Source organism: Arvicanthis niloticus, chromosome 24 (assembly GCF_011762505.2).
Source record: "Arvicanthis niloticus isolate mArvNil1 chromosome 24, mArvNil1.pat.X, whole genome shotgun sequence".
NCBI classification, from domain to species: domain Eukaryota; kingdom Metazoa; phylum Chordata; class Mammalia; order Rodentia; family Muridae; genus Arvicanthis; species Arvicanthis niloticus.
This window is the reverse complement of record NC_133432.1, coordinates 44262735-44276165: the sequence shown is the minus strand read 5'-3', so window position 1 is coordinate 44276165 and position 13431 is coordinate 44262735. Positions and strand designations below refer to the sequence as shown.

At 49.8% G+C, this 13431-nt stretch overlaps 1 pseudogene; it reads right to left on the bottom strand.

Moving 5' to 3' along the window:
• Positions 1-6893: 6893 nt before the first annotated feature.
• On the bottom strand, positions 6894-10869 carry LOC143437445 (Y-box-binding protein 3-like; annotated as a pseudogene).
• Positions 10870-13431: the final 2562 nt, after the last annotated feature.

Here is a 13431-nt window from a genome sequence, read left to right as displayed (position 1 = left end):
TCCACCACAGGGATGTCTTCCCACTCTCCACAAAAAGACATCCTTCCCACTGTCCACCACAGGTATATCATCCCAACTGTCCAACATAGAGTTCCTCTTTGCTGTCCACCACAGAGATGTCCTTCCAACTGTCTATCACAGGGATGTCCTCCCAACTGTCGACCAGAGGGATATCCTTCCCACTGTTCACCACAAGGAAGTACTTCCCAATGTCTACAAAAAGGACGTCCTTTTTACTATCCACAACATAAACATCTTTCTCACTCTCCACAACAGTGACATTCTTTCCACTGTCTACGACAGGGAGGTCTTATCTACTGTCCAGCACAGTGATGTCCTTTCCACTGTCCTCCACAGGGATATCCTACTCACTGTCCACCACAAGGACATCCTTCCCACTGTCCACCACAGAAACCACCTCTCCACTGCCCACCATGGGAACGTCCTACACTCTGTCATCAACAGAGACATCCTGCTCAATGTCCAACACAGAGATGTGTTCACCAATGTCTAACACAGAGTTGTCCTCAGCACATTTCACCACATGGACATCTTTCCCACATCAACCACAAAGATGTCCACCCCACTGTAAACCACAGAGATATTTCCCCACTGTCCACAACAGTGGCATCCTCACCAATGTCACCACAGGGGTGTTCTTTCCCATTGTTCAAAACAGGAACATCACCCCACTGTGCAGCACAGGGACATCCTCCTGTGCACAAGGTCGTCCTCATGAATGTGCACCACAGGGACATCTTCCAGTCCACAACAGGGACGTCTTCACCACTGTCCACTGCAGAGATGTCCTCTACACTCTCCAAAACAGGGACATTCTTCCCAAGGTCCAACAAAATGACGTTCTCCAGTGCACCACAGAAACATCCTCACCACTGTTTACTACAGGGATTACCTCCCCACTGTCCAGAACAGGGACATCCTCCACAATGTCCACAACAGGGATGTCCTTCCCACTGTCCACAACTCGGACAACCTTTCCACTGTCCACCCAAGGGACGTCCTTCCCACTGTCCTCCAAAGGGATGTCCTTCCCAAAGTCCACCACAGGGACGTTCTTCTAACTGTCTACCACATGGACATCCACCCCACTGTCCATCACATGGACGTGCTCACCAGCGTCTACCACAGGGACGTACTTCCCACTGTCCATAAAAGAGACGTCCTTCTAATTGTTCACCAGAGGGACATCCTCCAAATTGTCCAACACAGTGATATCCTTCCCCCATCTACCACAGAGACATAAACCCCACTGTCCACCACAGGGATGTTTCCCAACTCTCTACCACAGGGTTGTCCTCACCAATGTCCACCACTGGTGTGTTCTTTCCCACTGTTCAAAACATGGATATCCTCCCTACTGTGCACCACAGTAACATCCTCCTGTGCACAACAGGGTCATCCTCATGACTGTGCACCACAAAGACATCTTGCAGTGCACACCAGAGACATCTTCACCAATGTCCACCCGAAAGATGTCCTCTGCACTCTCCAAAATAGGGATATCCTTCCTATGGTCCAACAAGAGGACATTCTCCAGCACACCACAGAAAGTTCCTCACCACTGTTCACCACAGAGATGTCCTCCTCACTGTCCATCACAGGGACATCCATCCCACTTTCCACAACAGTGTAGTCCTTCTCATTGTCCATCACAGGGAAATCCTTCACACTGTCCACCATAGAGAGTTCCAACCCACTGTCCACCACAGGGACATCATACCCACTGTACACCAAAAGGATGTCCTTCCCACATCTACCACAGGGACATTCTTTCAAATGTCCTTGAACATTCTTCCAAAAGTCCACCACACGGATATCCTCTCCACTGTCCATCACATGGACGTCCTCACCACTGTCTAACATAGTTATGTCCTTCCCACTGTCCATCAAAGGGATGCCCTTTCCACTGACCACCACAGGGACATCCTCCAAATTGTCCACCACAGGAACGTACTACCCACTGTCCAGCAAAGAGATGTCCTTTGAAACTTCACCACAGGGACGTTCTTCCAACTATCCACCACATGGACATCCTCCTCACCGTCCATCACATTGACGTCCTCACCACTGTCTACCACAGGGACATCCTTCCCACTGTCAATGAAAGGGACATACTTCCCACTGTCCACCACAGGGCATCCTCCAAATTGTCCACCACAGTAACATCCTTCCCTCGTCTATCACAGAAATGAAAACCCCACTGTCTACCAGAGGGATATTTCCCCACTCTCCACCACAGGGTTGTCCACATCAATGTCCACCACTGGGGTGTTCTTTCCCACTGTTCAAGACAGGGACATCCTCCCTACTGTGAACCACAGGAACAATCTCCTGTTCACAACAGGAATGTCCTCACGACTGTGCACCACAGGGACATCTTCCAGTGCACACCAAGAACATCTTCACCACTCTCCACAACAGGACAAATCCTTCCTACGGTACACCAAAGAGATGTTCTCCTGTGCATCACAGAAATGTTCTCACCACTGTTCACCATAGGGATGTCCACCAATCTATCCACCACAGGGACATCTCTCCCACTGTCCACCACAGCGACATCCTTCCCACTGTCCTCAACAAGGACGTACTTCTCCATGTCCACCACAGAAATATCCTCCCCACTGTCCACAATAGGGATGTCCTTCACATTGTCCACCATAAAGACATTCTCCAAACTGCCCTCCACACAGACATCCTACCCACTGTCTAACACAGGAACCTCCTTCCCACTGTCCACCAAAGATATGTTCTTATCAGTGTCCACCAAAGGTACATCTATCAACTGTCCACCACAGATTCATCCTCCCCACTGTCCACCACAGGGACATCCTCCCCACTGACCACAACAAGGAAGTCCTTCCTAAAGTCCACCATAAAGAAGTCCTCCCTTTTTTCCACCAAAGGGATGTCCTTCCCACTGTCCACCACAGTGACGTCCTTTTCACTGTTCACTACTGGGACATCCTACCCACTTTGCACAACAGGGACATTTTCCTGTGCACAACAGGGATATCCTCACCACTGTGCACCACAGGGACATCCTCCTTTTCACACCAGGGATGTCAGCAACACTCTCCACCCCAGAGATGTCCTCTGCACACTCCATGACAGGGACATCCTCCCCACTATTTATCAAAGAATCCTCTTTCCCACTATTCACCACAGGGATGTCATCCCAAATGTCCAACACAGAAAAGTCCTCTTCACTGTCCATCACAGGGATATCCTTCCCCCTGTTCACAACAGGGATGTCCTCCCCAATATCCACCAGAGGTATATCCTTCCCACTGTTCACCACAAGGAGGTCCTTCCAAATATCGACAACGGGGACTTCCTTCCCACTGCCCACAACAAAAATGTTCTTCCCACTGTCCACCACAGTGTGTTTCTCTCTACTGTCCACCACAGAGATATACTTTCCACTGTCCAACAAAGAGATGTTTTCCTTTGCACCAGAGAAACTTCCTCACCACTTTCCACCACATAAACGTCTTCACCACTGTCCACCACTGTGACGTCCTTTCCACTTTCCACCATGAGGAGGTCCTCTCCACTATCGACTGCAGAAACATCCTTTCCACTGTTCACCATAGGAACGTCCTTCCCAATATCCATGACAGGGAGTTCCTCACCACTGTCCACAACAGGGACGTCCTTTCCACTGTCCACCACAGAAACATCCTCATCACTTTCTATGACAGAGACATCTTTACCATTGTCCACCACAGAGAGGTCTTCCCTGCTGTCCACCACAGGGACGTCCTTCACACTGTCCACCACAATAACGTACTCTCAGTTGTCCAAAACAGAAATGTCCTCCTGACTGTCCACCACAGGGACATCCTACTTACTGTGCACCACAGGGAGAACCTCCCCACTGTCTACAACAGGGACGTCCTTCTCATTGTCCACCACATGGACATCCTTTCGCTGTCCACAAAAAGGACTTTCTTCCCACTGTTTACCACAAAGATGTCTTCCTATCTGTCCACAACTCAAATTATGTTTCCAACTGTCCAGTACATAAACATCCATCCCACTGTACACAACAGAAAGGTCATAGACACTGTCCACCAAAGGGACATCCTCCCAACTGTCCACTCCAAAAATTCCTCCCCCACAGTCCACCATAGGGACATCCTTCCCACTGTCCACAACACAGACATCTTCCCCACTGTTCACCACATGGACGTCCTTCCCACTGTCCACCACAGGGATGTTCTACCCCACAGTCCACCAGAGTGTCGTCCTCCCCACTGTCCAACACAAGGACATCCTCCTGTGCACAAGAGCGATATCCTCACCAATGTGCACCACAGGGCCATACTTTGCATTATCCACCACAGCGACATCCTTCCCACTGTCCACCATAGTTAGGTCCTACCTGCTGTCCACCACAGGGTCATCCTCACCACTCTCGACCACAGGAAGGTCCTCCTCACTGTGTAAAACAGGGAAGTACTCTCCACTGTTCACCTCAGGGATGTCTCCTTTACTTACCACAACAGAAACTTTCCCCCAGTGTCCACCAGAGACACATCCTCACTACTGTCCACCAAAGGGACATCTTCCCCTCTCTCCACCACAGAAACATCTTCCCCACCGTCCACTACTGGGATGTCCTTTCCACTGTCCACCACAGTGAGGTCCTCTCCACTGTCCACCACAGGCATGTCCACCACACTGTCCACCACATGAAGGTCCTCTCCACTGTCCACCACAAAAACATCCAATCCACTGTCCACCACAGAAATGTCCACATCACTATCCATCCCTGGGACATCTTTCCAACTGTCTACAACAGAGAGTTCCTGCCTGCTGTCCAACACAGAGACATCCTTCCCACTGTACACAACAGTAACGTCCTCCCCAGTGTCCAAAACAGGGATGTCCTCCCCACTGTTCACCACATGAACGTGCTACCCACTGTCCACCACAAGGAGGTCTTTCCTACTGTCAACCACAGAGAGGTTCTCCCAGCTGTCCACCACAGGGACATTATTCTCAATGTTCACCACAAGGACATCCTCCCCACTGTGCACAACAGGGACATCCTCCCATGCACAAGAGTGATGTCCTAACCCTTGTGCACTACAGGAACATCTTCCTGTGCACACCAGGGAATGTCCTCACCACTGTCTACCTCAGAGATGTCCTCTGCACACTCCAAGGCAGGGACACCATTCCCAATGTCCACCAAAGGATGTTCTTCTTTGTACCAGAGAAAAGTCCTCAACACTGTCCACAACAGGATGTCCTCCCCACTGTCCACCAAAGGAACATATTCCCCACTGTCCACCAAACAGAAGTCCTTTCCACTGTCCACAACAGGGACTTCCTTCCCACTGTCCACCACAGGGAGGTCCATCCCACTGTCCAACACAGAGAGTTCATCCCAGCTGTCCACCACAGGGATGTCCTTCTCACTGTTCACCACAAGGACATCCTCCCCACTGTGCACAACAATGACATCCACCTGTGCACAACAGGGATGTCCTCACCCTTGTGCACCACTGTTGGGAAAAAGTGCTGAAGATCCCAGGGTTTTTTCCCCCCCCGCCATGCTGTGGGTAGTCAGCTGGGAACGCTCTGGGTTCCTCCAGCTGGAAGTTGGGCCCGGCTGTTCATTAACTAAAAGCCTCTCCCTGGCTCCTCACAGTTCCTCATAGCGGCATGGCCCCAACACATGAGGAAGCCCTTGGGTTTCCAAAACTGGTTTATTCACATGGCGGATGGTGGATGGATCTGGATGCATACCCCCATAAACCCAGGATCGACCTGAGTTAAAAGGGAAGGGGAAAAGGGGAGAGGGGCTGGGGAGGAATGTTTAATGGCTCCACCTCTGGCCTTCAGGTTCCTCATTAGTATGTAAATCTCTCTAGGGACTGTTCCCGCCCTCCACCTGTGTAAGTGACTGAAGGGTGAAGGTGGAATGGAGATTAGACCTTGTGTTAGGCCCAACATCCCACCCTCTTTTCTTTCATAAAAGGAGGGGCAACTCTATGTTAATGAGAGATGTGGACCACATGGAAGTAGTCTGGAATCTTGGAGCCCTGGGAGATAATGTGCCGTCCCTGACAGGCAATGTCCTGTTGGGTGCCCCAGCTATCTCAAACCCAGCGCTCTATCAAGGGGGCCTAGGAACAGAGCTGAACACTCTACCATCCCTTAAAGGATCTCCGGGGTTCAAAGCTCATTCAACCAGGCTATATCCAAACCATGTCTTCACAGCCCAACATCTCACTGTTTTTTAGTGAAAATTTTCAATGAGGTGGTCAAAATAAAACACTATGAAGGCCATAAGGTGTGGCACAATTAAGACAAAGGGTGAGGGGAGCTGGGAATGGGGGTTAGGAAGGCAATGGATAATTGAAACAATTGAACACAGGTGGTACAGTTTGAGGGTAATAACATCTGATTACTCTAAATAGACATTATGGTTTCCTCACTAACATGTGACTTAGCTATGTGACTTTGGCAAAAAGGTTCATTTGTAGCTGGAAGGTCTGGATATGTCTTCTATAGTGAGTGTCTCTGGGTTCTGGCGTGCATCTCTGGAGCCTGGTGTGGGTCTCTGGATCTCAGCATGTTCTGGGGTCTTCAGTCAGATGAGATGATTGGAAGAAGGCAGCTTGGCAGGTTCCAGGAGGTTGCACTGTCTCTGGATCTCAGCTTGTCTCTGGAGTCTGCAGTCAGATGAGGTGGCTGGGAGAAAGCAGCTTGGCATCTCAGGCAGGTTCCAGAGGATGGCGTGGGCTCTGTTGGATCTGTGGGTATACCTGTAGGATAATCACAGCAGGGAAGCAGCATCTCTGGCAGGGAGATGTCTGTAGGCTGGATACTGAGCATTAAATTGCTTGGGAACAAGCACCTTATGGCCTGTTGATGCTGGAAAAAAGATCCTGGAAAAGCAAAGGTGTTTGAGGAAAGTTTAGTCTTGGAAAGTATCTTTGAGTCTGTTTTTGGATGGCTGAGGGAGACAAACAATGTTAATTTTGTATCTGGGATTGGCAGCAACAGTTTGCCTGTAAAAGAAATTAGTTGTTAATTAAGACTCAAGAAATTGTGATCAGCACGTTGATATAAACTGTGGAAGGAAATTAGATGGCTTTTAAACCTTGAAGAAATTATAAAGGTTGAAAAAATAATGTTGGACATATATCACAAATATTAGAGAGAAAAGGCAGCATTAAAATAAAGAAAATAACAAAAATTTTGGTTGAAAAACACAAGCATTATTGCTCTACGTGTTCCTGTTAGAAAGAAAAGAAAAATTTTTTTGGTTGAAAAAGAGGAAAGTTTGTTGCAGGCCCTCCTGTTGGGGAGAAGCAGTATGGCGGGTTTAGAAGCAGTGGGGAGGGGCCTTGCTCTGACATGTGGCATCTGGGTGCTCTGGCAGAGAGGACCTGTATTTCACCTTTCTTTTTCTTAGAAATTTTAAATGTAGAGAAGGATTAAAAGGCTAACTTGAAGAAAGTTTAAGGCAAGTAAGAAGCATTGAGGAGGGCTAAGAGTCAGAAAGCGTGAGAGTCTGTGTCTATGGGAAAGACACGTGGAAGTTGGATTGAAGTCAGGCAGCTTTGAGAGAAACTGGCAGGCAGCACAGGGGGCAAAGGGTGTAGGCGGGATTTTAGATCTGCTGCTTCAGGCAAGCTGGCTGAGTTAAGTGGCTTTAGTCAGCTGTAAATGACTGAGGGTGAGGGGAAGCATAGGCTGGCTAAGGAATACAGGGCTGGGTAGCAAGCAGGGTTCCCCCCTGTTCCTTCAGGCAAGCAGGCTAAGCCAAATAGCTGTAGCCTGTGGCATATAATGGGGGAGTAGAGAAAGAAGCTACCTGGCAGGGAGCTAGGGGCTAGAGCTTGGAGTTGGCGATTTTGAGAGAGAGAAAAAGAGAGAGAGAGGGAGAGGGAGAGAGAGAGAGAGAGAGAGAGAGAGAGAGAGAGAGAGAGAGAGAGAGAGAGAGAGAGAGGATGGACTCAGCCACGAGAAGTAGTCTCTCAGCCAAGGGAAAGAGTCTTAGAAAGAGGGTTATAGCAGGTGTTGTGGCTTGAAGGACATCTATTAGCTGTGAAGGAACCCCCTCTGTGGAGCTGGGGGGATGGGAAGAGTAGGGGGCTAAGAAGCCGCTGCCATCTTGCCCTTGAGCTGTAGAATACTTGGGGAGAGAGACCTAGTTCTTTTGTATTAGGCAGGGGTTAGGCTATAGCTAAGAATCAGAGAGAGAAAGAGGGGGTAGGGTGGACAGAGAGAGAGATGTTACTCATGGTTTTTGTAGACACCAGCGGGGGGCGCTTGTGGAGCTGGCTCTGTGCACATTGTCCACCACCTGTGGGAAACAATATGGGCTCATGAGTGGGTGAGTGGGTACCCTGCGGAACCTCGGGAGGTAGGTTGGATTCCGATGGACCAGTAGTTGTGTACCCTCGGGGACTCTATCTTTCATCTGTCTAATCTCAACAGCATTATGGGGAGGTCTACAGCGCCTGCCATATCGGTGCCGATCAGCAGCATGGCGGCTCCCTTCTACTGGAACTCCATCTGGGCCAGTCACATTTGTTGCTTTAGGACCCCCTTTTCCTGCAACCACATCAAACTCTACAATTTCTCCCTCCCCCACACTACGCAGATACTTGCGTGGATTATTCTTCGTGATGGCAGTCTGGTGTACAAACACATCTTCTTCAGTGTCATTTCAGTTTATAAATCCATATCCGTTTTTGACATTGAACCATTTGACGGTGCCAAGGACTTTGATGGCGAGAACCTTTTTCTCTGCGTCCCCACTGCCTGCGGGAGGTGATGAGGCCTGGGCTCCCTGCAAGCAGCCTGGCAGGCGCCGGGGCCTGGGGCACACCGCTGGCCACAGAGCTCTTAGGCGCCGGGTCTGGGGGTGCCACAGCTGTCGCGGTGTTGGCCGAAGCCTGCAGGAGTGTGGTGTCACTGGTGGTGGCCACGCCAGCCTCCCTCTTGTAGCTCGAGGGCAGGGGACGTGAGCATTCACAGTCTTGCTGTGTCTCCCGAGCCCATGGATGGCAGGTTGTAGGGCATTCATCCTTCCAATGTCTTGTCTCCCCACATTTGAGGCAGATTATTTCTGTTTTTATTGCTGCCACAAATGCCTGAGCTATGGATGTGACCTGATTTGATGGGGTTCCTATTTCTCTGGTTGCTACAATCCACCTATTGTGATGCTCCTCCCAGAGATCCTGGCAAGCTAGCCTAGACTCAGAAGTCATGCCTTCCCAAACAATGGTTTTAAGAAGAAGGTCTCTAGCTGTGGGGTTGGAGATTTTTCTTTCTAAGCTCATTTTAGTTCTGAGGATAAAATCAGATAGGGATTCTCTAGGCTTCTGATGAAGGGAGAGCAGGGAATGGGCAGGGTCTTGTGACCCTGAAGGTGGAGTAAGCCTATTCCAGGCTTGAATGGCACAGAGATGGACCTGGTCATAGTAGCCTGCTGGCTGACTTGCCTGTTGTGCCCCAGTAGAGAAATCTTCCTGGCAAAAGAGTTCTTTAAGACCCCATGGAGTGTCATCTTCCCTTCCCTGGTTTTGCCTGACTTGTTGAAGACACTCATCACGATAGTAGGCCTCCCATTCTAGAAACATTGGATCAGGAAGGCCAGAAAGGCAAATATCTCTCCAATCTTGGGGGGTGTTTAAGTTGACAATATGGCTTTGTAGGAGGGATTTTGTCCACGGTGTATGAATGCCATCTTCCTTCACTGCCTGCCTGAGTTCTTTTAGGTTGCAGGCTTGGACTGAGTACCAGTTAAGTGGTTTAGCTCGAGTGGGGTGGATATTAACTGGGAATGTTCGAGCAGTTTGGGTTTGATCTACGGATTTTGAAGGACTGCTACTTTTGTGGCTAAGAGGAGGGGGATGGGACTTATCTCTCTTTGGTTGGGAGGTTAGTGGGGAGGCAGGGGAAAGCTCCTTTGGTATTTTAATGGAGCCTTGCCTTTGGATGGGGGAGGGAGGGACAGGAGGAGCACATGGTTTCATTTCCTCCAAGGCATAAGAGGGGAGGGGTGGGAATATGGATTTTATCTCTCTTATTAGTTGGGTAATGGCCTCGAGGTCTGAAACAAGGTGATTTTTGGGACCTTGATCTTTGGGTTCATTTGACTGAGGGGCCCAAGGAGCTGTGTTGTTCTCAGTCTGTCCTATTTTCGATGATCCTATACATTGCCGAATTGCAGCTAAGGTCGGCAAAAAAATCACAAGGGGTTTTTTATCTCTGTTTTTGATAAGGGAAGCTACTTTGCTCCAGGAGTCTGGACTGTAAATATTATCCTCTGCCATGCATGGTGCTATATGAAGAACTTCCTCCCAAAACAAGGAGGCTTGCTTTTTGCCTATTCTTATCCCATGGGTCTTTAGTAGGGAATATATTTGCCTGGCCTGAGGTGAACATTTACGTGAGGTGGAGTTTCCCATGATAGAAAAAGAGAAGAAACGCCTTGCCCAATGGGAACATTCCCTTGGCCTATTGGCTTTGGGGGATTCCACAATGGTCCAAGAGCACCAAGCCTTCCTGCAGATTTAAGAACTGGCAGCCGCCCTTATGGCTTTTCAATGGCTGCTGCGTTACCAGTTTTCTTTTTGTTTTAAAGAGAGTCTATATAGACAGTCTTTGCCAATGCCTGTTGCAGGCTGTTGGGATTTAAGCAGAGGCCAGGGAAGCCTTGAACCAACACCAGAGTGGCTCTGGCCAGGAGGTAGCAAAAGCTCCTTTGGCTTACTTGAATCCACGCAATGGCTTCCGACTGAAACACAGGAGGAAAAAACAGATTGCTTGTTTCAAGAGTTGGGTGGCTTACCTTTCCTGTGGTATCAGTGGCTGCATGGCTGTGTGGCTTCTAAGGCCCAACGTTTGAGGCACCAGTTGTTGGGAAAAAGTGCTGGGGATCCCAGGGTTCCACTGCCCCCCCCCCGCCATGCTGTGGGTAGTCAGCTGGTAACGCTCTGGGTTCCTCCAGCTGGAAGTTGGGCCCGGCTGTTCATTAACTAAAAGCCTCTCCCTGGCTCCTCACAGTTCCTCATAGCGGCATGGCCCCAACACATGAGGAAGCCCTTGGGTTTCCAAAACTGGTTTATTCACATGGCGGATGGTGGATGGATCTGGATGCATACCCCCATAAACCCAGGATCGACCTGAGTTAAAAGGGAAGGGGAAAAGGGGAGAGGGGCTGGGGAGGAATGTTTAATGGCTCCACCTCTGGCCTTCAGGTTCCTCATTAGTATGTAAATCTCTCTAGGGACTGTTCCCACCCTCCACCTGTGTAAGTGACTGAAGGGTGAAGGTGGAATGGAGATTAGACCTTGTGTTAGGCCCAACACACCACAGGAACATCCTCCTGAGCACAACATTGATGTCCTCACCCTTGTACCACAGAGAAGTTCTCCACACTCTCCAAGACAGGGACATCATGCCCAGTGTCCACCAAATAGACATTCTCCTTTGCACCAGAGAAACGTCCTCACCACTGTTCACCACAAGATGTCCTCCCCACGGTCCACCACAGGGATGTCCTCCCCACTCTCCACAAAAATACATCCTTTCCACTCTCCACCACAGGGATGTCATCCCAAATGTCCAACACAGAGAGTTCCTCTTCACTGTCCACCACAGAAATGTCCTTCCCACTGTCCAGCACATGATGTCCTCCCAACTGTCGACCAGAGGGATATCCTTCCCACTGTTCACCACAAGAAGGTCCTTCCCACTGTCCACAAAAGGGAAGTGCTTTTTTACTGTCCAGAACATAAACATCCTTCTCACTGTCCACAGCAGGGACATCCTTCCCACTGTCTACCACAGGGAGGTCCTATCTACTGTCCACCACAGTGATGTCCTTTTCACTGTCAACCACCTCCCCACTGTCCACCATGGGAACATCCTACACTCTTTCAGCCACAAGGACATACTGCTGAATGTCCACCACAGGGATATTCTCACCAATGTCCAACACAGACTTGTCCTCAGCACTCTTTACTACAGGGACACCTTTCCCCCATGAACCACAAAGATGTACAAACCGCTGTCCACCACAGAGATGTTTCCCCACTGTCCACAACAGAAGCATCCTCACCAATGTCCACCACAGTGGTGTTCTTTCCCATTGTTCAAAACAGGAACTTCCTCCCCACTGTGCACAACAGGGACATCCTCCTGTGCACAACAGTGTCGTCCTCATGACTGCACCACAGGGACATATTCCAGTGCACAACAGGGACGTCTTCACCAGTGACTACCCCAGAGATATCCTCCGCACTCTCCACAACAGGGACATCATTCCCAATGTCCACCAAACAGACATTGTCCTTTGCAGAAGTGAAATGTCCTCACCAAAATCCACCAAAAGACGTCCTCCCCACTGTCCACCACACTGATGTTTTCTGCACGGTCCAACACAGGGGTGCGCTCACCAATGTCCACCACAGGGACATCCTTCCTACTGTCCACCACAAAGAGGTCCTCCCCACTGTCCACAACATGGCTGTCCTTCCCACTGTAAACCAAAGAAATATCCTTCCCACAGTCCACCACAGGGACGTTCTTCCAACTGTCCACTACATGGACATCCACCCAACTGTCCACCACAGGGAGGTCCTCCCCATAGTCCACCACAGAGAGGTGCTCCCCAGTGAAATCCACAGGAATGTCCTCCTCAGTGTGCACATCAGTGAAGTACTCACCACTCTATACCACAATGATGTCCTTCCCACTGACCACCTCTGTGACTACCTCCCCTCTTTCCATTACAGGGACATCCTACCCAATGTCCACCACAGAAAGGTTCTACCTGCTGTCCACTACAGGGACATCTTTACCACTATTTACCACAGGGTTGTCCTCACCAATGTCCACCACAGAGAAATCCTTCCCACTGTTCACCACAGGAACATCCTTTCCACTGTGCACCACAGGGACATTCTTCTGGGCATCACATAAATCTTCTTACCACTGTCCATCGCAGAGATGTCCACTGCACTCTCCACTCCAGGCCAATTCTTCCCACTGTCCACCAAAGAGATGTTTTCTTGTGCACCACAGGAACGTCCTCCCCACTGTCCACAATGTCATCATCACCACTGTCCACCACAGTGAAATTCCCTCACCAATGTCCACTGCAGAGATGTCCTTCCCACAGTCCACGACAGGGATTTCCTCCCAAACTTCAAACACAGGAACATCCTTCCCATGGTAAACTACAGGGACATCTTCCCACTGTGCAACACAAGGGAATCCTCCTATGCACAACAGATATGTCCTCACGAATGTGCACCACAGGGACATCTTCCAGTGTACAACAGGGACATCTTCACCAATGTCTACCCCAGAGATATCCTCCGAAGTCTCCACAACAGGGACATCATTCCCAATGTCCACCAAAGGAACATTCTC